We start from the raw sequence: 23063 nt of genomic DNA on the forward strand, positions 1-23063 counted from the left end.
ATATATATATATATATATATATATATCTTAATATATAATATTTATATATATATATATATATATATATATAGAGAGAGAGAGAGGGAGAGAGAGAGATATGTCGATATATGGGGCTATACATATATATGTAGATATATGGATAGGTTAACAAAATCTGCATAACCATGGAGGTACGTATAAATGGGATACCTACCACATACCGACTGCTTTACATACCGATGCATGTAATCCTGAGGCATAAGGTCCAAAAGAACACAGTACCGAAACACCAGATGTGTGAGGTGTAATCTCACAATGTTAATGGACAGCTAGTCAGTGCTTCTGGTGTTGCGGTTTGGGTAGGTTACTGTGTGTACGTGTATTTCTTAGGGGTGTAGTGCGTATAAGTCTGCATTCTGTGTGTGGTGTGTGTTCTTGGGGGACAGTAATGTGTGGTTGTGGGTTAGCTATGTGCATCTGTTTGCGCGACCTAAGATGTAGAATATTAAAGTAGTGGGTGGTGTGGGGGGGCACAGACACCTACATGGGGGGGGTGTAGGGGAGCTTGGCCACCTGCTCATACGTAGTGTAGGATGGTTTGTTTGGATGTGTTGGGTAGCAGTGTGTCTCTGTGTGCATGTGTGTGTTCCATGTTCATGTTACCTTCGCGAGTTACTGTCTATGTCGGTAATGTGGGGTATGGGAGTCTGGTCCTGGTACTGTGTGCGTCAGAACACTGTGGTTTTGGGATTCCATAGGTCTCCCATATACAGTGGTTGAAGTGTTCATATATGTGTATAACATGGACCATAGCAATCACACATTCCGCCACTACCAACCTTTATGAACAAAGGATATGGAGAGTATATGCCCATACACTATTACAAATATGTGCTATGGACATGAGCCAATGATAGTGTTACCACTTGTTCCACTTAGCGAGGGACACTCCCTCTTTGGGCAGTTGTGTCCTGACCAAATATATTAAACATGGCAAATGTCCTGGGATTGTAGGACATAATTATGTCCCATATGTACTGTAATAGTTGCATACAATAGTTATTTCTGTATCTAAAATATCTACATGTTACAGGAAACAGGATAAGCAACTAAACTGCTACAAGAATAAGCTTATAATTAGGCAAGAAAGGAAAGTTCTATCCCTTGTACTGACCGTGGGATTGTGTCGGCCTGTAAAATCAGATGTGTGTCCCGAAAAGGTCCCACTACGGCCATATGAAAAGGTGGCAACCCTAACCAAAGAGGGTCAGTCACCAACACAACTACAATGACTGCAAATACCTATGACAGAAATACACAGCTATCATGTAGCAACACGTTATTACATTCAAATGTATTACCGAAGGGATTCAAGGACTAACATCACCTGCATGCTATAATAGTGCCCTAATGAATCAGCCTGCAATTACCATTGTATTAGTGCACAAAAGGATAGGTGTTCAAATAGGGAAGGAACCCTCACACACATAGCGATTATGTATAAAATCAGTTCCTACACACCTGCATCTGCTAAGCACACCCACCAACATCACCCCCATACCCAAACATATTACAATACAAACAGTAATAACACCACAAATCATTCATACACTGTACGACATCTGCAGAAGCCTTAACATACCTTGTCAGAGACACACTAACATGGCCCTATGTGAAATAGCTGCTGTTATACAGTGGAACAGCTGCTGATGTAGTAGGGTTTGTTTGCACTAATCCCATTTCAGGGGGTTGTGCGTACACCGGGATGTGTTAGCAATTAGTGAGTAACAGCACAGTATGCTACACTTGTACACCAAATCAAGGATGTCTGGTGAGCACACTGTACACCACATAACAGTTCATGCATAGCCATACGCCTTGAGCTGGCCAAACATCCTTTTCAGACTTAAACATCTGCAGAAGTATCAGGTACAAACAAACCCTGCATAAGTAGCAGTGTTACGAAATATAACAGCTGTACTCACATGTAGAACTAAATTGTCTAGCCATTACACACAGTCCACGGGAGTCATGAAGCTAATATATCTCCATGTGTCTCCATATAGCTGTTGAAATATATCGTAATAACACATCTAGGCTGTCTCCCATGACAGTAAGGCAAATGGACAACACCCAAAAGGAGTACTCACTTATACATCACTGTTGGCATGGTATCAGCTAATGGAGTAGCTGCACAGCTGATGTGCACCCAATTAACTACTTTGGAACAGCAATTGGTGGATAGGAAACCACATGTTACCGATATGTAACTAGAAAATGTTGTGTTATCACACATTCAAACCATCCGTATATACCAGCAGAACGTTACAAAGAACACTGAAACACAAACTGAAAAGGAGTGAATCAACAGTTAATGACACCTTGGGTTACTAATAAGGTATGTAGAACAGTCAGTATGTCTGTGTATGTAGTGCTATTCTGTAGCATTTAAAGTGCACGCAATCCATATAGTGGAAACAGTTATCTTGTAGTGATGTATTGTTGAGCATAGTAATGCTTGTAGTATTTGTGTGTACTGCTGTAGGTCACAAGGCAAACACCGCATACACCACAAGGGATGCTATATAAGGGCTTTGAACAGAAATACTCCTCACCAGCCAACATCAGTGTCAGGGCTGGTCCAACAAGTATGTGCTATAACAGGGGATAGTATATATTGATATATTATAACTGTAGCCATATGTATGGGTGTAATACAAAGAATAACATGTGGAAGGTTGGGCCACTGTGCAAGTATGTTTTGCATTGTGGGATATTGTGCCAATAACTGTATAATGTACAGTATTGTAGGCAGATATGTATTACCAGCTACATAGCATTACTGTACTATTAGGCAAACATTAGTTATGTCAATTGGCATTTACAATACATAATAACAGGATACATATGTCTTTTAGTGAGCCGACAGTTTATCAGCATGATAGCAAATTAAAATGGAAAAGCTATTTAGCTATCCATGCACATAAGACATGTAATATGTGCAAAGGTAGGTACTAGGCTGTCTTACCAAAGGTATCTGTAAGCCTAGATAGCGTGTGTTGGCTTTCGCCACCCCCATAGGTTGGTTTCCTGTGCATCTGAATGGCAAAGCCAATAGTTCCCTGTGCCTCTGTCCAGCAGAGCCACTGAAGTGATCCCCGGGGTACATGTCTGTCTCCCATCCACACGTCAAGGTTTCCCTTGAAGACTGCTCATGAGGGGCCCTGCCTGATATACATTGGAATCATGTTCCAAAGCATAGGGAGTGTCCGGGTCAGGAATCTATCCATCCAACATGTCCTACTCATCATTGTGGTTAGGTGTATATCCCTAGAGCATGTGGCTCTCAGTGGCTTCTGTTTAGGTGGAGCATATCCAGCAATACAGGGTTGGACATGGGCCTTGTATGTCAAGCAGAGATCACCTGTGAGTATGCGGTATGCAACTGAGTACAGCTGGAGTTTCATAGGTTGGGCTGCATAGGTCATCTGTTTGAGGTCAGTAATCCTCTTGGTGTGGCACTGGTGTGGTTTTACAAGCTGTTGCAGTTGTCTTGTAAGGTATATCCCAAATGGGGTGTTGTATCATTTAATGGGTCTAATATGACATGTGTAGAGTCACAGTGGCCCCTCTGATCTGGATGTGAACCCATTAGAGATTAGGGGGGCCATGTAGAAGGATATTTTAATCACCTTGTCATTATGGGTTTTGAAGAAGAGATTGCTATCTACTGGGGTTCATGGATCCCGTATTACCTTTTCTGTATGTAGGGGACTAGCACCTATGTGGCAGTCCACAGGTAATTAGTTATTACCAAAGGGGATGACTATGCACTTTTAGGCATTCAGCTTGACGCCATGATATTAACACCAGGTATCCATCTCAGTGTGACCCTTTCAGAGGGTGTCTGTAACAGCTGGGGAAATAATTATGTCCCCTAGTTTGCAGTCATCTGCAAACCTTTTTAGCCAAAGCCCTCCTGTGCTTGTCTGTACATCAGAGATGTATATACCGAACATGAGGGGTCCTAGGACTGAGCCCTGGGGTATGCCAGTTGTAACTGGTATACAGTCGGACATAGGGTAAGCAACTCCCACTGTGTGGGTTCTGTCCGTGAGCCACTTTGCAAACCATCACATGATGTAGGGATTAATGTTCAGGCGGATGGGTATGTTGATAATACCAGAAGGAGGAATGGTGTTGAAAGCCTATGAGACATCTAGGTAGGCTGTGTGGACCTCCTTACCCTCATCTAATGCCTTGGTAACTGTCTCTAAGAAGTCCACCAGGTTTAGGAGGCATGGTCTGGCCTTAACAATGCCAAACAGGGAGGGGTCAAAGGTTGGGAGGTACCCAATGTCTCTGTGACAGTGATCCATGATGTGCACCATAGCTTTGCAGACCAGGCTAGTCAGGCCTATAGGGAAATAGGTCCCGTGGTCCGTTGTGGTGCCACCTTTTATGGAGTGGGATAACTGTTGCTGTGTGCCATTCAGGGGGCACTATGCCCGATGTGAGGCTATTATTGAACATGGTGCGTAGGTGGGGAGACAGTATGATCCGATGTTCGTGTAAAATGCAGCCTGGGATGTATTCCGGTCCCATGGATGCTGTGATATTGCCTTTAGAGTGTGCAGCTTTGAGAGGGATCTGCCATGATGTTGCCAATATCAGTTGTTTCCGTAAAGTTCATGCCTTTGTGCTGTAACTCAGAGTAGATCTGGTTGTTGACATCGAGATATGTGACATAGCTATAGAATGCTTTGTGGTTGTTGTTGGTATTAGTTGCTTTATAGTTTTCATAACTAGCTTTGGAGGATCTTATAAGGGATCTCACCTTCTTACTGAGGCTGGCCAGGGATCTCCTCCATGCATGGTATTGTACTCTCATTTGCAACAGTGTCTTCCTCCTGTAGTACAATATGTTTATGGCAGGGGACCACCAGATTGGTTTAATTAATTAGGAGTATAGCATCCTGGTTCTGTTTGGGATAGCACAAGCCATGCACTCCTGTAAGTGTTTATAGATTGCATTTGTGTAGGATTCAGCAGTTGTAACAGTACTGTCCATCTGCATGGGTGTCATGACGTCCACCACGTCTGTCTTAAGAAGCATGTAGTTGGCCTTGTAGACATATTATACTATGGTTCCCTTAATGGGGGGTAGGTGCGGGATGTGGATATCAATGGTGTTCAGCACATGGTCTGATTGGACCAACGAGGAGTTGGCTTCACATGTGGAGCACCAGTCACTCATGTTAGTAATGACTAGGTCTAGGATATTGTTGCCCCTGGTGGGTGTGTGGATATGTTGAGTCAGGGCATTGGTGTTTATGAATTCCAGAAATCGTTGAGCTAATGTGTTGATACACGAGTAAATTTCCCAGTTAATGGTGGGGTAGATTCAGTGAGACTTATGTGATGAGTGTGGTGTTGTGCGACTGTGTACCTTCTCCACATGGCAGTCAGGGTCAGGCTTGGTTGGAGAGACCTTTACCTCCAGTTTGACTAGATGAGTGCATCTCTCACAGGTTGTAGTGTTGGGTGGTTGGTGGAGAGGCTTGTTTGTGTACATGAGGCAATGTGTACATTGCCTCAAGATGCCCAGATTCATCAGATAGACAGGTGAGAACACTGGCAGTTGACTCTTGGACATGCCTGAATATAGAACTACATTCACCTAGATAAGTGAGGAAAGTGAGTACAAGAGCTACATTACTCTATGCAAGTGAGAAAAGTATGTACAAAACCTGTTCACCCTTACCAGTAGGTAATAAGGAAGATTGTGTGCTATAGTAATTATCAGCTTACATAGTGTTTACAAGTCCTGAACAAGTGCTTAGCATGAATAAGCAACCCAGATAGTGTCTTGGATAATATAAACACACGGCCCCCTCCCACCAACAGGTACACAAGCATATATCCATGTACATCACAGGGCCCCTGAACCCACAACTATACAGGTGCAAGCTGCACTCAGTCTGCATGGGACCTGCCCACATCACAGGTTGTATCATACACATATGGCAAAACAAGATGCTCTCCACATACACATCATGTAAAACATAGCTCCATGTCAGGTTGTGTACACACTGAATGGTGCACACCAACAGGTATCACAACCCACAAAGGGGGAGACACCACTGAAAATGGGAAGTACTTTACTACTACCCTGCTGAGTCTGGTCTGGAAGGCCATGAACCTTGATCACTTAACTGATGTCAGCAGTACAGATGTAGATGACAGTATGGTTGATGTCACACTGCATATCATAACCTTGCCAGGTCATAGAACATCATCACCCATACTGTGTACCACTTACACTCGGTATACTAGATGTACATTCCTATGTCACAGGAGTGTTTTGCAACAGGACTGTTTGCAGAACCAAACACTACAGAAGGTGTCTGAATAATACGAGATCATCCCACCAATGACAACTACAGTATGTCAGGGTTAATGAATTTTATTCCCCCTCATTGTAGTCCATACCTCACAGACAAACAGAAGGCATCTGCCTATTGAAGTATGTGAATGACTATGACCTAGGAGCAATAACTGACTTGCATTGTCACCCCTATGTTAATAAACCTGTACCCATGAACTACCAGCCAGGCAGCAGTCAACATAATGGACACTTGTGTGTGAGGGATGCAGCTGGGCAGTTGTCTTTCCTGTGATAGCTATGTCACCACACCTGTCAGGTAGTCATATGTGGCAACCCTAATAATGATAGGGTGCCATTCATGAATATAGAGATCATTGTCCAGCCATACAGAACACTCAAGTGACCCATATCAGATCACATATTTCCTTTAAGGGGTATTGGCCATGTGCAGATGGCCTACACCAGCCTTCCCATACCCCATCTCCACTATGTAGCATGATGCATACCCTGAATAAATCCATGTCCAACCCAGTGATGTTGGACATGCTAAACATACTCATCCTGATCTCTAACACATACTTCATGGACATTCACCTACCACATGCTGGACAGATCCTTGTCACATACACTTGACATAGTCCTGCCATACTATGCATTTCTGTCCATCAAAGCTGCATACCACTCCCCTCACAGACATCGTGTGATGACCGCATGGTAATGCATGATATATGTATCATTAACCCTGTAGATCAGTAATGTGGCACTGCTCCACCTGGCCCCACAGATCCGCCTGTCGGCTACTGCCAGGTAACCTTTCATCCTAGATTCATACATGTCCCATGGCGTATAGCCCACTAGTTGACTTTGAGTGTACATGCTATAGTCGATATCCATCCCTGCAAATACCATCTGGCTAGCCAGTGTCCCATATGTATCACATGTGCAACACAGGTGATGCATGGCAGAATGTTGAATCACTGTACAGTGCCGTGTAGATGTATATGGCAGAACACATACATGTAAAACCTTATGTGAGCATGTCTGCACGGTCACAGGTCACATCTGTTGAGGCAGTTTAAGTCCTTATATGTGACATATACATTGCATCAAGGTTGACTGCATTAATGTGGACACATACAGCCATGTGCTGATAGGTAGGAACACCAGTACAGGCAAACAGACATGCCCACATCAAGACAGCAACCACGTGGAGTATGAGCAATGTAATCAGGTGACACACACACATATATGGTGACAATATCCACTCAACATTGAGTGTCACATGTCTGTGACACAAACACGTCAGTGTCATGTAGGTTTGCAAATACAACTATTTAAACTGAATTAATGCGATACACATGTATGTTCAGCTGTAGCTCTGTATGTCTCTGTGAGTTACTGTGACCTGTCTCCATCATTATGTCTTCCAGGTATGCTGCGTGCAAGACTTCCCCCTTTACATGCTTGGAGGATGAGGCCCTCATCCCATACCTACTCGATAATCACGATATCCTGTTTAGCCATGTGCCACAGGATGCACAGCAGTGAGATGTCCTGTGAATGGAACTTCGCAGGAGGGTTAATGATGTGGGTGGCCACAACTGCACATGCCAGCAGGTGCGCAGAAACTGTACAGACCTCATTAGATGGGCAAAACAGCATGCAAATGCAATCACCAGGGAACAAGGTGCAACAGGTGGTGGACCACCAACCCAGCCCCCACTCACATGTACCGAGGAGCTACTGGCCAACCTGGGGACACCTGCTGAACCACATCCACAAGCCTTAGCTGATACTGTGGAGGTGGGTGTCTCTCAACCACTGAGCCTGGAGTTGCCTGGTAAGTCAGTACTGCACCTATAACAACTATATTCCATATAGTTGCATGTGTCACTGTACTATATGTAATGTAACATCATATGCAAGGCATGTATACACACATGCCGCATACTATAGCATGCTACTCTGTGTATGCATACATGTGCATACACCATAGTATAGTCTAATGTACTGGTGTATGTGTTATGCACATTGCTCCCTGTAGCCTTTATACAGGGGTGGATTATGCTCATATTGCTGTGTTACTCCTATTTGGGTACCTCTGGCATTCTGCTGTGACAGCAGCCCGTTGCAGGTGAGAGTGTTATTATTTATCAGGACCCGTAATGCACAAATCTATATCCCATGTGGCCATTCACAACATGTACACATAATGTATAGTCCTGTCACAATATACAGGTCGGACCTGCAATGCACCACAATGACTACCCATGTGCAACACTTGCAAACTATGTGAATCATCTCACCAACATGAATCCTCACAAACTTTATTGCCAGATGTGTTGACAGCTGTGCATGCAATGGTGGAAGTGATGTTCACTTTAGGGACGTACAACAGATCTAATCTACATATGTGGTGAATGCAAACAGTACTACACAGTGGGCTGGAGTATGGCCAGCACACAGTTTTCACCGGTGTGGATCATAGACCTGCTATGAATGTCACACAATGTGATGTGCTATCTTGACATGTCCATGACCTCTATTGGCCTGGCTGCTACACTTCCTACCTAACCTGAAAACATATCCCACATACCACCTTTTATCTGCATAACCCTGTTGTCAGTGGAGCATATATGTCATATGGGACAACACAGACATGTGAAATAGATGCCCATCACAATAATTTAGACAACACATGTACACACATGGCCATGGAGGATGGCCAGAGACATGGAGCAACACACACAGTAGACATGTTGTGCTTCTGTGTACACCCTGTCGTACAGTCGCTACACGTGGTTTAACCATGGCCTTTGTATAATGATCATAATGTAGATGTGGAACACTAGACATCTTACAGGTCTGAGCACATCTTGTGTAGGCGTAACATCAATCCACCACATAAGATGTGTTGAACATCTTGAGAGTGCTGCAACATGACAGCAGTCACCTGTACAGTAGCCACATCAGGCCACAGATACAGTACATTCCCGTTGCTGGTGTTGGACATAAATGCCATACTAGCTCCTCGTGTGTGTGTGTGTGTGTGTGTGTGGTACACAGATGTCATGTGGGACATGGTGTAACGATGTGTTCGCCATATCTGGCCATAGTCACCAGGCTGCAGCAATATGGTTGCAGATGTGCAGGGGTGTCATTTGTATACCCATAAGTGACCTGTGTCACAACTTTCACATCATGGTTTAGTGTGTATACACCTCAGTGACGTGGGTCACATTCCACAGTATATATATATATTGTATCTGAACACAGTCATGGCTGTGAACCCTGTCTGTAACTCACACTGTATAGCAATAGATTTATTATAAATTAATAATGATGTAAGCACTGGTCATCTGATGAAGTCAATGGAATAAGACAAAAATGCATGTTGTGATTGTGAAGGCATACATGTCAACTGTTTTGTTTGTTCACTTTTGGGAATTTGTTTGTTTAATAAATTTATTTTTATAATATTAGAGGTCTCCACTACTGGCTTCGTGCACACACATTTGGATTTTTGATTACTGATATGGTTGGAGTCCTTGACCATGGCATGACAATCCGCGAGTGTGAGCTGTCTCTGTTGGAACATCTGGTAGGAGTGAGGCATTGGGCACATGGACGCAGGCCTGCTACATCACCTGTGTCAGTTCTACATGTACGAGCTACCTCACATGCCCACTCCCATAGTGGCGGTAGCAGCAGCAGTGCATCTGGTGCTGTGCTGTCCACACCACGACACAGCAGGCCACATGCAAGTGGCCCAGGATGGTCCCAACAGGGACACGGTTCCAGCGGACTAGTGACATCAGACAGTACCCAATCTGCACCTCTGTCTGGTAGTGCCCATGCAACCCCTGGCAGGCACAGGTCACACATGTCAGTGGCTGGACACCGTGAACTGTAAAACCTCACCTGTACAGTCTGTAGCTGTCAATAATACCCTTGTGTAGGCCAGACACATGGGAGAACTGTGTGCAGACATACACGCACACACTGGACACATATGTAGGGCACCGCAACACACATATGCATAACATCCACACATGCCCAATTAGATCAAAGGCCCAAATCCACACACATGATGTCATCCAATGGTGCAGCCTAGGCGTCTGGCAAACATTAACACCCTGTGCATATGATGATGCCTGTGCCACATCCCTGAGATCCACACCATCGGTGCAGAGACATGCTCATATGGTCTGATGCACAGGGTGAACAGCCTAGGATGATACCTGCAGTTTACAAATGTTGAGGACTGTTGACAGATATCAGATATACCATGTAGTACAGGTGTACAATACTGTTAACAGTATGTGTCTTGTGTAACAACAGTGCAGCCTAGGAAACCAGCAAACATTAACACCCTGTGCATATGATGATGCCTGTGCCACATCCCTGACATCCACACCATCAGTGTAGGGACATGCTCATATGGTCTGATGCACAGGGTGAACAGACTAGGATGATATGTGTAGTTTACAAATGTTGAGGACTGTTGACAGGCAGCAGATATACCATGTAGTACAGGTGTACAGTACTGTTAACAGTATGTGTCTTGTGTAACAACAGTGAATGCATGTTGGTCATGATGTTCTGCTGTCCTTATTCAGGTCTAATTGCATGTGCCGGTGGATGTCAGTGTTTGCAGTTAAGTGCCCCATATGTCAATGTGGACTACTCACAGGTATGTATGAATATACCAACATGCACAGTGTAGCTGCCACATACCAGTGAGAATGTCCCATGTTACAAACACGTCTACCATTCCAAGAGCATGATAGCTGTGTATTAAGCTACTGTGGCCACAGACGTGACATCCATAAAGGATGACATCACAGGTACAGTTACATGGAGTTGTGAGGTAAGAGAGTGGTCTAGCTGATTACAAGGGTAGAGGCCAGTGGGAAGTGTGATGCCTCAATGGGAATCAGTAATACATGTTCCCATGACAGGATGCCAACACAAAACTGCACCCACACACACAGGAATTGACACACACACACACACACACACACACACACACACACACACACACACACACACACACACACACACACACACACACACACACTCATGGCTTCACCAACACAGTAACATGTACTCGCACACAGTTGCTACTGGTGGGATGAGGACCCCTGCCTATATGCAAATCATCATTACCGTACTGTGCACCCACATGATGCGCCACAGAGAATGCACATGTACAGGTACTCAGTACGGCCTATGATCGGGGACATCAACACGGATAGTTGAATGCATCGCCTGGATGGTGGGAGGGGGTCTTATCAGTTCAGTATGGTAACATACATCCTCACTCGTGGGACCAGTCAGCCCTACATACACACACTGTGGCATTCAGTAATTAATGCACCTATGTCATGCACACACGGATACCTCACATGTGAGATACACGCCCCTGCCTATGTCCTGCTTTTTACATTGCAGTCTGTACAGATGTGTACACTAGTGTACAGGAGAGTGAGTAACAATTGAGATGTATTTCCCACAATACGTGGCATATATGGACACACACGCAACCACATATGCCATTACTGTGAATCTCAGACCTGCCTAGCTCGTGTTATGTATGTCAGACGTACAGCAGTATTGAAACACATTACAAAATGTACTCATGCTTCCTGTGCCAACAGTGCTGATATATGCACTAGGGACATCATATCTATTAACAGGTGTCAAGTGATTTACCTTCGCTGTCACCCTGACCGCTGTCTAAGTTGTGTGTTATGTCCTTCAATTAACAAAACCATTGCTTACCAGTTACACAGGGTATTGTAGGACTGCTTGAGACACACCTGTGAGCTGTCCACAGCAAACATCCATCTGCAAAGATGCCCTGCCACTTAGTTATTTCAATACATCTGTCCATACCTGTGGTACATCTTTCTATACATTCAACATATCACCATATACAGTTGGCAATGTTGAGGCTGCATTGCAGCTGCATGATGTACTAGGATACATGCCACCTGCATACATCAGCAACTGCACATGCATGTTATCTGAATGCACAACACTACATGTACAGATGTGTAGGTCCTACAATCCTGCCATGTAGTCATGTTTGTAGGCATTGGAATTGGTGGATATGTGTAATGACATACATGACACATGGACTGTTGTATAATATGATGGGTGACCAATACAGAGGGGATGTTACCTCTGTCAACATTGATATCACACCTTATGTGCTGTTAGCATTCAGAAGCCATGGACCTACATTCCATGTGCATGTGTGTAATGGCTGTAGCCACCTGTTTGCACAAAGGACTACAACAGCTATGCTATTTACAGGTATGTTTTGTGTGTGGCATGTACATACCCAGGCCAGGTACATGTATGTCATATCCATACATGAGGGTGTGTACTAGTGTACAGCAACATACATCTGCTAATGGTGGAAAGTACCAAGGGCCCTTGGTATGTGTACAGCTGACCTGGTCACAGACAGTGGTATCATTGCATTGCATAACACGTGATGCAACTGTGTCAGTACATGTGTACTATCTACAGTTGATGTACAGCTTAGTACAGTACACAGGTCAAGGGTCACATGGTGGTGTACTCATCTGTCATACATGTATGGTTGCGTGTTGGTGGTCTGAGGGCATGGTGGTGTCTGCAGTTTACATCCTAGAATGCAGCATGTGACACTGTGTCCTGCACATGGCTCATCTGTGATGCCTTTCATAGGGCGACCGGTCAGTACATGTGAGGGGCCTTTATGTATGTGAGTACACTACCTGGAGCAGTCTGTACTTGTGTTATGGCCCACATGTCTGGTTCTGAGGTATATGGTGGTAGTGCTAGGTTCTGAGGTATATGTTGGAAGAGCTATTGTGCACTACAGAGACATCAGCCAGGTGTTCCTCACTGCACAGATGTCAGTACTCCCCATTGTTGGATCTACAATGGCCAGCTGTAAATATTGATGCTACACATCTAGCACTGTTTAGCATAAGAAAACAATGCAGTTGTCCTGTAGGTGTACGGGAGTTAACCTGTGTTTAGGACATTTGCTTTGGAATGGCACTGTGTGGGCGGATTCAACTTGGGTAATATCCACACTCCCTTGTATCATGGATACATGTGATATGTGACAAAGGCCTGCCTCCTGTCAGCCATGTCATCCCAGAATGACAGCTGATGTTATGTAAAAGACCTGTGTCAAATATATGTAGAGCAGTGTTCCCGCTAACAATGACAACTACTAACACCAGAGCCCATTACAATGTGTTCTTTACATCTACCTTTAATAGCATGGCCACTGTGGCCCTCCGTGTTTAGCATCAGATTGCATCCCAGTCAGCCCTGTGCTACTAGGAGTATGAGCATGCCCAGTATATCCTTGTGTAGATGGACACATAGTGCATTCCCAACAGCCCTGTGCCACTAAGTGTGTGAGCATGCCCAGTGACACCTTGTGTCGGTTATGTGCCTCTGTGTATGGGCATGGTCATTGTAACCCTGTATAGTGGTAGTAGTCATCCATTCCACAGATGGGCATCCTCCAGGTCAGGATGGATTCCTAATTTAAACACGCAGGTTCACAGGTATGTACATCTTAACTGCCAGCATCCCCATGTTGATGTCCGCATTCCCAGATGGTCATAATGACATGTGTAGTCTGTGTGGCGCGATTCATAAGTATGTATTGTTGTAATAGTAATCTGTAAATAGGCAAGTGTTCCGTACCCGACACTGGCGTGTGTGTGTATGTCTATCCCCATTTGCCGGTGGACTCTAAATTGCTTTTAGACTGCCCACACTCCATACATTTCTTATACCCACTGTTAGCAAAGCCGATGATGTCGCCCACCTACAAATAGACCTCTGGGATGGCTGTGTCCCAGTAATCTCGGTAGCTCGTTCTATAACTGCGTAATGCTGTAGTGTAATAAAGTAGTTAGGTCGGTGTTCTAGTCGCACACTTGCCGTGTGTGTGTGTGTGTGTGTGTGTGTGTGTGTGTGTGTGTGTGTGTGTGTGTGTGCGTGTGTTCCCATTTGCCTGAGGACTGAGTAATGCTTTTATACTGCTCACACTCCATACATTTCTTATACCCACCGTTAGCAAGGCTGATGATGTCACCCATCTACAAATACACCTCTGGGAGTACTGTGTCCCAGTAATTTCGGTAGCGTGTTCTGTAACTGCATAATGCTGTAGTGTAATAAAGTAGTTAGGTCGGTGTTCTAGTCCCACACTTGCCAGGTGTGTGTGTGTGTCCCTGTTTGCCTGAGGGCTGAGTAATGCTTTTATACTGCTCATGCTCCATACATTTTGTATACCCACCATTAGCAAGGCCGATGATATCACCCATCTACAAATACACCTCTGGGAGTGCTGTGTCCCAGTAATCTCAGTAGCACATTCTGTAACTGCGTAATGCTGTAGTATAATAAAATAGGTTGGTGTTCAAGTCCCACACTTGCCATGGTGTGTGTGTGTGTGTGTGTGTGTGTGTGTGTGTGTGTGTCCCCGTTTGCCTGAGGACTGAGTAATGCTTTTATACTGCTCACGCTCCATGCATTTCTTATACCCATCGTTAGCAAGGCCGATGATGTCACCCATCTACAAAGACACCTCTGGGAGTGTTGTGTCCCAGCAATCTCGGTAGCATGTTTTGTAACTGTGTAATGCTGTAGTGTAATAAAGTAGTTAGGTCAGTGTTCTAGTCCCACACTTGCTGTGTGTGTGTGTGTGTGTGTGTGTCCCTGTTTGCCTGCGGACTGAGTAAGGCTTTTATACTGCTCACGCTCCATACATTTCTTATACCCATCGTTACCAAGGCCGATGATGTCATCCATCTACAAAGACACCTCTGGGAGTGCTGTGTCCCAGTAATCTCAGTAGCACGTTCTGTAACTGTGTAATGCTGTAGTGTAATAAAGTAGTTAGGTTGGTGTTCTAGTCCCACACTTGCCATGTGTGTGTGTGTGTGTGTGTCCTCGTTTGCCTGAGGACTGAGTAATGCTTTTATACTGCTCACGCTCCATACATTTCTTATACCCACTGTTATCAAGGCCGATGATGTCACCCATCTACAAATACACCTCTGGGAGTGCTGTGTCCCAGTAATCGTGGTAGCGCATTCTGTAACTGCGTAATGCTGTAGTGTAGTAAAGTAGTTAGATCGTTGTTCTAATCCCAGACATGCCAAGTGTGTGTGTGTGTCTGCCTGCATGAGACAAGTGCAGTGCTTTGTGTAGCACGTGCCCTAAATGCATGTTGCTGCAGTGTGATATGGTACGGGTTTATATACAGGACATGGCAAGTGTGTGTTTGTCTGTCAGAGCCTGTATAGAGGTGGCCGTGATTGTCTTACCATTGGACATGTTTGGGAGTGGGTTTTGTAGTTTTCCTATATAGTATCCATCTTATGACACATTGGCCACCTCACGAGGAGTACAGCTGTCAGTCAGCCATGGCACTGTGTTGGCAAGCCATACCATTACATCTGGCAAAAGGGCTGGTGAACTAAGTATGCAGCCCTACTAGTACCCAGTATATATCCCGCACCCATGTGCCATGCACATAAAACCTTTCCTAGGATATCCCAATATGTTGCTAGTAACATGCACATTGAGGACAGATAGTAGGCATGTGTGACTGCAATAGCCTGCAGAGGACATGGCACTCTGTACAGCAGTACAATAGGCACATATATGTGGACATTGTACCTTTACTATGTTCCACACTGAAGGGCTGCAACATATGTGGTGCCATCATATGTGATCCACTAAAGCCAGACAATGCTGTACACATGTGCCCTGTATGTCCCCATGCCACGGACATCACGGAATACCTTTCCATTCTATCCATGCAGGTGCAGGGCCGACCTGCTCACTATAAGCAGGTTTCACCACACCAGGCCAGTATTGGCATATCGGGGTATAACAGGCTGTGTACACTACGTCTCTGCCAAACCAGGTACACCTGTACATGTCACTGTACAGTATTGTGGGACATGCACATCCCAGGCAATGTCCATGTGAAGGACTATCAAACACAGACATGGCATACATTGCAAAGCTATGGCCCTACACATTGGTAACCAGGATGTCAGGCCAGATAATGCAGTACCCATATGTGTGGGATATTGCAGACACTACACCCCTGCACTGCACACCATTGTCGAGTGACACAATGGCAAGGATTACCCCTCACCCAGCCTTGTACAGCCATCTTGCACAGTCAAACACTATACACCCATGGAGCAATGCATACCTGCATGACAGTACTGGCACCCTGTGTCTGCATGTGGGTTGTGATGCTCCTAACCACAGTGACTCCCAGTATAAACCTCATTGGCATACCAACAGTTGTCAAGCACTTTCACATGGCCTAGCCCATAGAACCTCCAATATCCCCTGTGGTGCATGTAGTCCTGTGCATTACTGTGGTGTGGCAAACTAAGTAGTTACATTGTGTATTTGCTGCCCTGGCAGTGGTGTCAATACATGTCCATTAGAGTGTGGTTGTGGTGACAATGGCATCCATTGACATGGACTGACATGTGTGCCACACCTAATGCATGTCTACTCTATTTGTTGCAGATGGCACTCACTCACCTACACACGTTCTTACAGCACTGCAACATGCTGCCTCTGTGGCACATGTAGTAACATCATGCACATGTAATAGTAATGAGTAGTCAGGGGTTTACCCCTGTACTATTCAGCATGTGGCAAATTATGGTTAAGTCTCCAAGCCCTTCCCTGATGTACATTGCCTGTCCCGCACACACACTCTCTGGTGGATGTGAAGGTGTACACCTGCACAGCAGCAGCATGTGTATTGTAACAGATGAAAATGATCAGGTGATGGTTTCTGCACCTATTGCAGTCCTCCTCTAGCTGATTGCATGTGGTACAGCTGTGATGGTGTTCCCATAGCCATCTGCATGATAAACACAGTACACTATCTAGAGAAACATGTTATTATCCGGCCATGACAGTCACTGTGAGTGGCACCTGGATATGGTGTTCTGACACGGCATCGCAGATGATATCTGGATGTACCTCAATCATTTTCAACAGTGGGAATTGCATTGAAACTACTGCCTATTTAACATGTGTGTGGTAATGGCCATTCTGCATGTTAAAATACAGACATGACTACTCTGTTCATGAGGGAACCCCATCTGTAGGGCCATCTGTGAACAGGTTAGTGTGTGCAACCATTTGTTTCCTGTGTTACACACTGAACACACTTCTGTGCACAGCAGAAGCATGGTGTGGGGATTGCAGACAGTACATGATGATAGGGATGTGTTACTGCCATCGCATCCCTGACTGGACATGTGTCGCATGAGGCAGTGGTATGACTAACACTGTGTGGGATTCCCAGTGACAAGCCAATGATGGGCAACTGTTCATAGCTGCGGTCACATGTCTACTACACATTGTACAGTCGCCATGCGGTATATATGCATGTGTTATGCTCCCTCTGCAAATGTATACCATCTGTTGTGTTGGGTTGCTGGTGATATCTATGCATACTATCATAGGTAATCCTCTATGCTGTTGTCTATCCCTAAGCCATATGTGGGTTTAAAACGCAACACCATAGGCTGAATGGGTTGGTAGGTCCCAGCAGATATTCCTGTCCCACTTCAGCTGACCATGGCACTGGGCACTAGCACATCTGGAGCCCAGCCATTAACATCAACCTCTGTTGGCTCTGCACCACCTTCTGGTGGTACCACCACTGAGGATGGAGCATGTCCCCCTTGGGAGCGGGACCAGACAGGTACATATCTGCTGTTGTGCGGTCCTGGACGTGTTGTGTAGGTGGCTCCCTAAGGGGTTACGAAGCCAGATATGCCAGTTCAAGGGCGGAGTGTCACATTTTACAGGGTGATGCTGCCCCTCCTGGAAATTCCCCAGCACTGCCTCCTTTGCAGCTGTGTAGGTGCAGTGGCAGTTGTCCATGGCTGGAGACCTTTGTCCCACTGTTCCCATGGGCTTTTGAATGCCGAAGACCCAACCCCATCCAGGGTGTATCCCCTCCCCCACATGTGTCATATATCAACCCTGTATGCTGTCATTTCTGTGCTCCTACCTATCCTCCTCGGCCATACCTATACTCCTTCCCCAACATCTGACCCTCACCTATGGACACATAAGGCCATTCGGCTCCTAGGACACCATCTGCTATCTACATAGCTGTCCTTTACACACATGTGCCCACTGGATGCATGAAATCCTTGTAATATGCATCATAACATACTACTGTTATCCTCACCACTGTCCCTCAGGCGCACGGTGCTGGTTTGCACATCACTCCTACATGGCCCAGGTACACGTGAGGAGGATGACCCCATTGTACACAAAACACTACCGGTCCCTCTATGGCTAACCCATTTACCTTTATCATGATGATGATGTTGCACACACCACATTGCAGGAGTACTGTTCACACATAATGATTGGACAGGTACTGTTGTGTTAATGTACATTACATGCACAGAGTAATGTATACGGCCAATGTACAACTATTGTCTATCTGAGGGAGTCTTGTGATCACATAGAGCAACACCACTACATAATACAGGCATCACTGGTGTTTCCTGTTTCATTCATTTGCAATGCTTTGTTGCCACATGGTATGTCCCTGATACATCTCTATATATGTATCTACCTATATGCTGGACATAAACACTCACATGTACATCAACATGATGGGATACATTTCTATACTGTTGAATTACTGTGCTGTATGATATCCTCTGGTTATAGCCTCTTACGCTTGATTAGCCTCTACATTGCTTAATCAATGCAATGCTCGCACACTGGTAGCCAAACATGCTTACACTCGCTCGATCCCGCACTTGCTAATTTATTTTATTTTATTTATTTTACATTTGTTGACTGGGCTTGTCCAGCTGGATATATTTCCATTTTCAGTATAGGGCCAAGGAGAAAAGCTCCACATATAAACCACAACCAAACAAAAATGTTTACAATATACAAGAAAGGTATTACAATTTAAATTATGGGAAGACTATGAGACACATTACATTAATACATAATACACTTACAGATCATTTTACAGTATGAATATCTAGGGCCAACCCCAAGACATTGTTAAGATAAATTCATATCCTTGGTTATTCTAGTTTACTCCAGACAGTTACTATTTCCAAGGGGTTAAACGGTAACAATAGAAAAAGGAGGAAGTATAACGAGATTGCAGGAATACTACCTTCAGGATACATTCATAGCCTAAGTAGTACAGATAGCTTATAGGTGCCTAAGTAGTACAGATAGCTTATAGGTGCTACTACTTCAGAGGAGTAGACAGCAAAGAGTGGAGGAAAGTAGGAAGTCAAGAGATAACAGCAGAGAAATCCAGAGGATTAGTCTGGATAACAGCAAGGGCATAGCCATTGAGTTTTAAGGTGTTTCTTAAGACTTTGTTTAAAGAGAGAAAGGGAGGGAAGTGAGGTTAGGTCAGATGGCAAGAGGTTCCATTGTTTTCCAGCAGTATTGGAGAACAGTGAATCCCCAGCCAAGTTGTTAGACTTGGTGGTACTAGCTAGCAGTTTATTGGATGAGCGTAAGGAATTAAGATTTATATAGGGTGCTATAAGGTTGTTGAGTATCGGTGTGTTGTTGGGTTGGTAAAGAATCTTATGAACAATGGTAAGTTGGGAAAGTATCAGAATGTCTTTTAGCTCGAGCCAGTCTAGCTGGTGAAGGTTAAGACAGTGGCGAGTTCGAAATGGGTTTCCAGTGGCAAATCTAGCAATACTATTATAGGGGTTGGCTAGTTTATTAAGATTATTTTTTTTAGATTAGTGTATATGGGTGCAGCACATACCTCCCAACCATACTGAATTACTCGGTATTTTTGGAGTTTTGGGGTCCAAATGAAGGGGTGACATGATTCCCGATTGGCCCCCCTTCATTTCCGATTTTTTTTTTTGCTTCATTTTTTATTTTTTTCTTAAATCATGCTGTCGGAGCTGACGTCATCACGTGCGTGATGACGTCAGCGCCATCAGGGCTACCAGCCAGTCAGAATTGAGCTCAAGGAGCTCACATCATTATTTCCGGCTAGCTGCGAGCAGGAATACGGCAGCAAGCAACCCTAATGGCAGTAATGCTCATTTTATTTTTTTACAAGCTGGCTGCAAGCAGGAATACAATACAGCAGCAATGAGAATTACAGGCAGCAGCAGTACTATCGGTTTGACGGTTTTATATTTCCAAGCGCTAAGCAGCAGGCAGTGCGAGCGGGTAAACGTGGGAGTAGCTGCCAAGTCCAGGACATAGACAACTCATCTGTTACTCACATCAATGCACAGGTATTGTGTAGAACTTTTTACTTGATAGTACTAAATGGATATAGCAATTCTTCAGCTGCCCATTCAAGTCATAAAGGTTCAGGGCCTTCCAAGCTAGAAGGAACATTACTGCATTGGGAAATGTGATGTTTAATTTACCACAAGAAGCTATGTTTTAGTTATTAACATTGCCTTATAGTAAGAATCATGGCTGTTAACTCTTACTCATTTGCAAGACAGTTTTGCCTGGTTGGGTTTATAATGCAGCTGAGTTTAAGAAATTCCTCAACAGAGGAAATACTTCAAAAGGTCTAACCAAACCATCATGAACTCAAAACAAACATATACGGCCAATCCATGGACCTCCTAAGAAAAGATTTTGGATATCCAATTTAGAAGGGCCAATAAGCACAAATCATTTTCTCTGTCAGGCTGGTAACTAGTTATTAAGTCTTTATATGGATAGCCTGTCTGGCAACCTGTTAAGAGATATCTCTTCACAATTGCTAGGCAGAACATTCTGCCAGCAGCTTAGCAAATGGTGGAGACAGCAACAGGTACAGAGGATGTGTCTCATTTTTGTTGGTCTTGTCAGATACTTGCTGATCTTGTGTCCAACTAAGATAGAATGCACTCCATACTGCTATTGTCTGGGACTCCTTGACACTCCTTAAGGTACTCTAAGCATGAAATTAGTTCTGGCAGCAAACATATCTGCAACATATGTGGAAAAACCTTGCTCTGCCCAATGGACATCAGCTTCATGACATTCTGTAATGTATCTACAGAGGAGTGCCTCTCTAATGTCATTTAAAGTGAAGGCTTCCACTGTGCATCTGAGTGGGTTGGTTTTCCTTAACAAAGCAGTGATATCAGATTAACCTCCTTACCTGACAGCACTGGAAGAAATGCTACAAATATCTGCTGAGGATTTGCCATCAGGGTTAACAACCCTAAAGTAGAAAGCAAGCAGGAATACAGCAGCAACGAGAATTACAGGCAGCAGTACTATCGGTTTTATATTTCCAAGCGCTAAGCAGCAGGCTGCGTGAGCGGGTAAACGTGGGACGGATAAAGCACTCGGTTGGGGAATTAGGTAAGAAACAAAGGTGTGTGTGTGTGTGTGTGTGTGTGTGTGTGTGTGTGTGTGTGTGTGTGTGTGTGTGTGTGTGTGTGTGTGTGTGTGTGTGTGTACAAATGCACAAATATACATAAATATTTCTGTATTGTACTGATATTTGTTTGAGAGTATAGTGTGTTCACACTATAGTCTCAAACGAATATCAGTACAATACAGAAATATTTATGTATTTGCTTTTTCACTTGATGCCTTGATAGTGCAGCTAAGTAGATGTTAGAGCAAATGGCAAGTGGCTTTACTTGTGGAAACTAAGCAACCTTGAGAAGGTTGCTGATGTGGGTGTTGGGGAGTGTTTGAAGTCTTGTGCAGTGGAATGAAACTTTGGGCTGTTATTAGGCTATTTTTTGTGCTCAAGAATTTGATTCTACTGTGTGGCTCTGAGTGGGTTGCTTAGTTGGACAATGCTGTGGGGCTTTTGGAGGCTATAATAGTATCCTCTGTGGTCTCTTCGACTGTATATCTATCTATTACTGAGCTTTGCCCAGATTTTTTTGTACTAAGAGTTGAGAGCTATGGTGAGAAGTAAGAACACAATTTATATTCCCCCATTATTAGCTTTGTTGCTTATCCAGGTTTTTTGTGCTAAGAGGTTGAGAGCTATAGTGAGAAGTGAGAGCTGAATTCACTAAATGATAGCCATTAAGTTTCAGTCTTCCTATTTTTCAAACTGCTGATTTAGCACAGTGGTATGTTGCACTGACTGTAGTGTATAGGGTTCTGGTTTCAAGACTTGTCAGTAACATGCATGGTGATGGCACAAAATTTTATTCTAGCAACTTTCCAAAATTATACAAGCAATGTTTAAAATGTGTCCCTGGTTTTTGACCCTTTGCCCGCCACCACCAAAAAAAAAATTTTATTTGAAAATAAGTGAGAGAAGCTGTGCAAAATGCCTATGGCTTACACTACTGTTATTCTGTTTATAGTTTGGGTGTGGAAGTAGACTTTTATGATAGAAATGTTCTGAATTGGGCAGTTTTGTAATTACTGGTTCATGCATTTTTTTCATTGCCTACAGTACAGCCTACTGGAAAAATGTTCATTCAAACAAGCAATTTAAAATGCAGTACAGCCTACAGGAAAAATGTTCATTCAAACAAGAAATTTAAAATGCACTAACACGTGTGCTGCATTATACAAGGAATATAACTTAGTCAGGAAGGTGTATCAAAGAAAAGAACACATGTATGTTTCTTGTTTTGTGTGCAATGGACCAATGATTTGAAAACAGCCCAAA

This window comes from Protopterus annectens, chromosome 2.part1 (genome assembly GCF_019279795.1).
Source record: "Protopterus annectens isolate FY-2018-M chromosome 2.part1, PAN1.0, whole genome shotgun sequence".
In the NCBI taxonomy this organism is placed as follows: Eukaryota; Metazoa; Chordata; order Ceratodontiformes; family Protopteridae; genus Protopterus; species Protopterus annectens.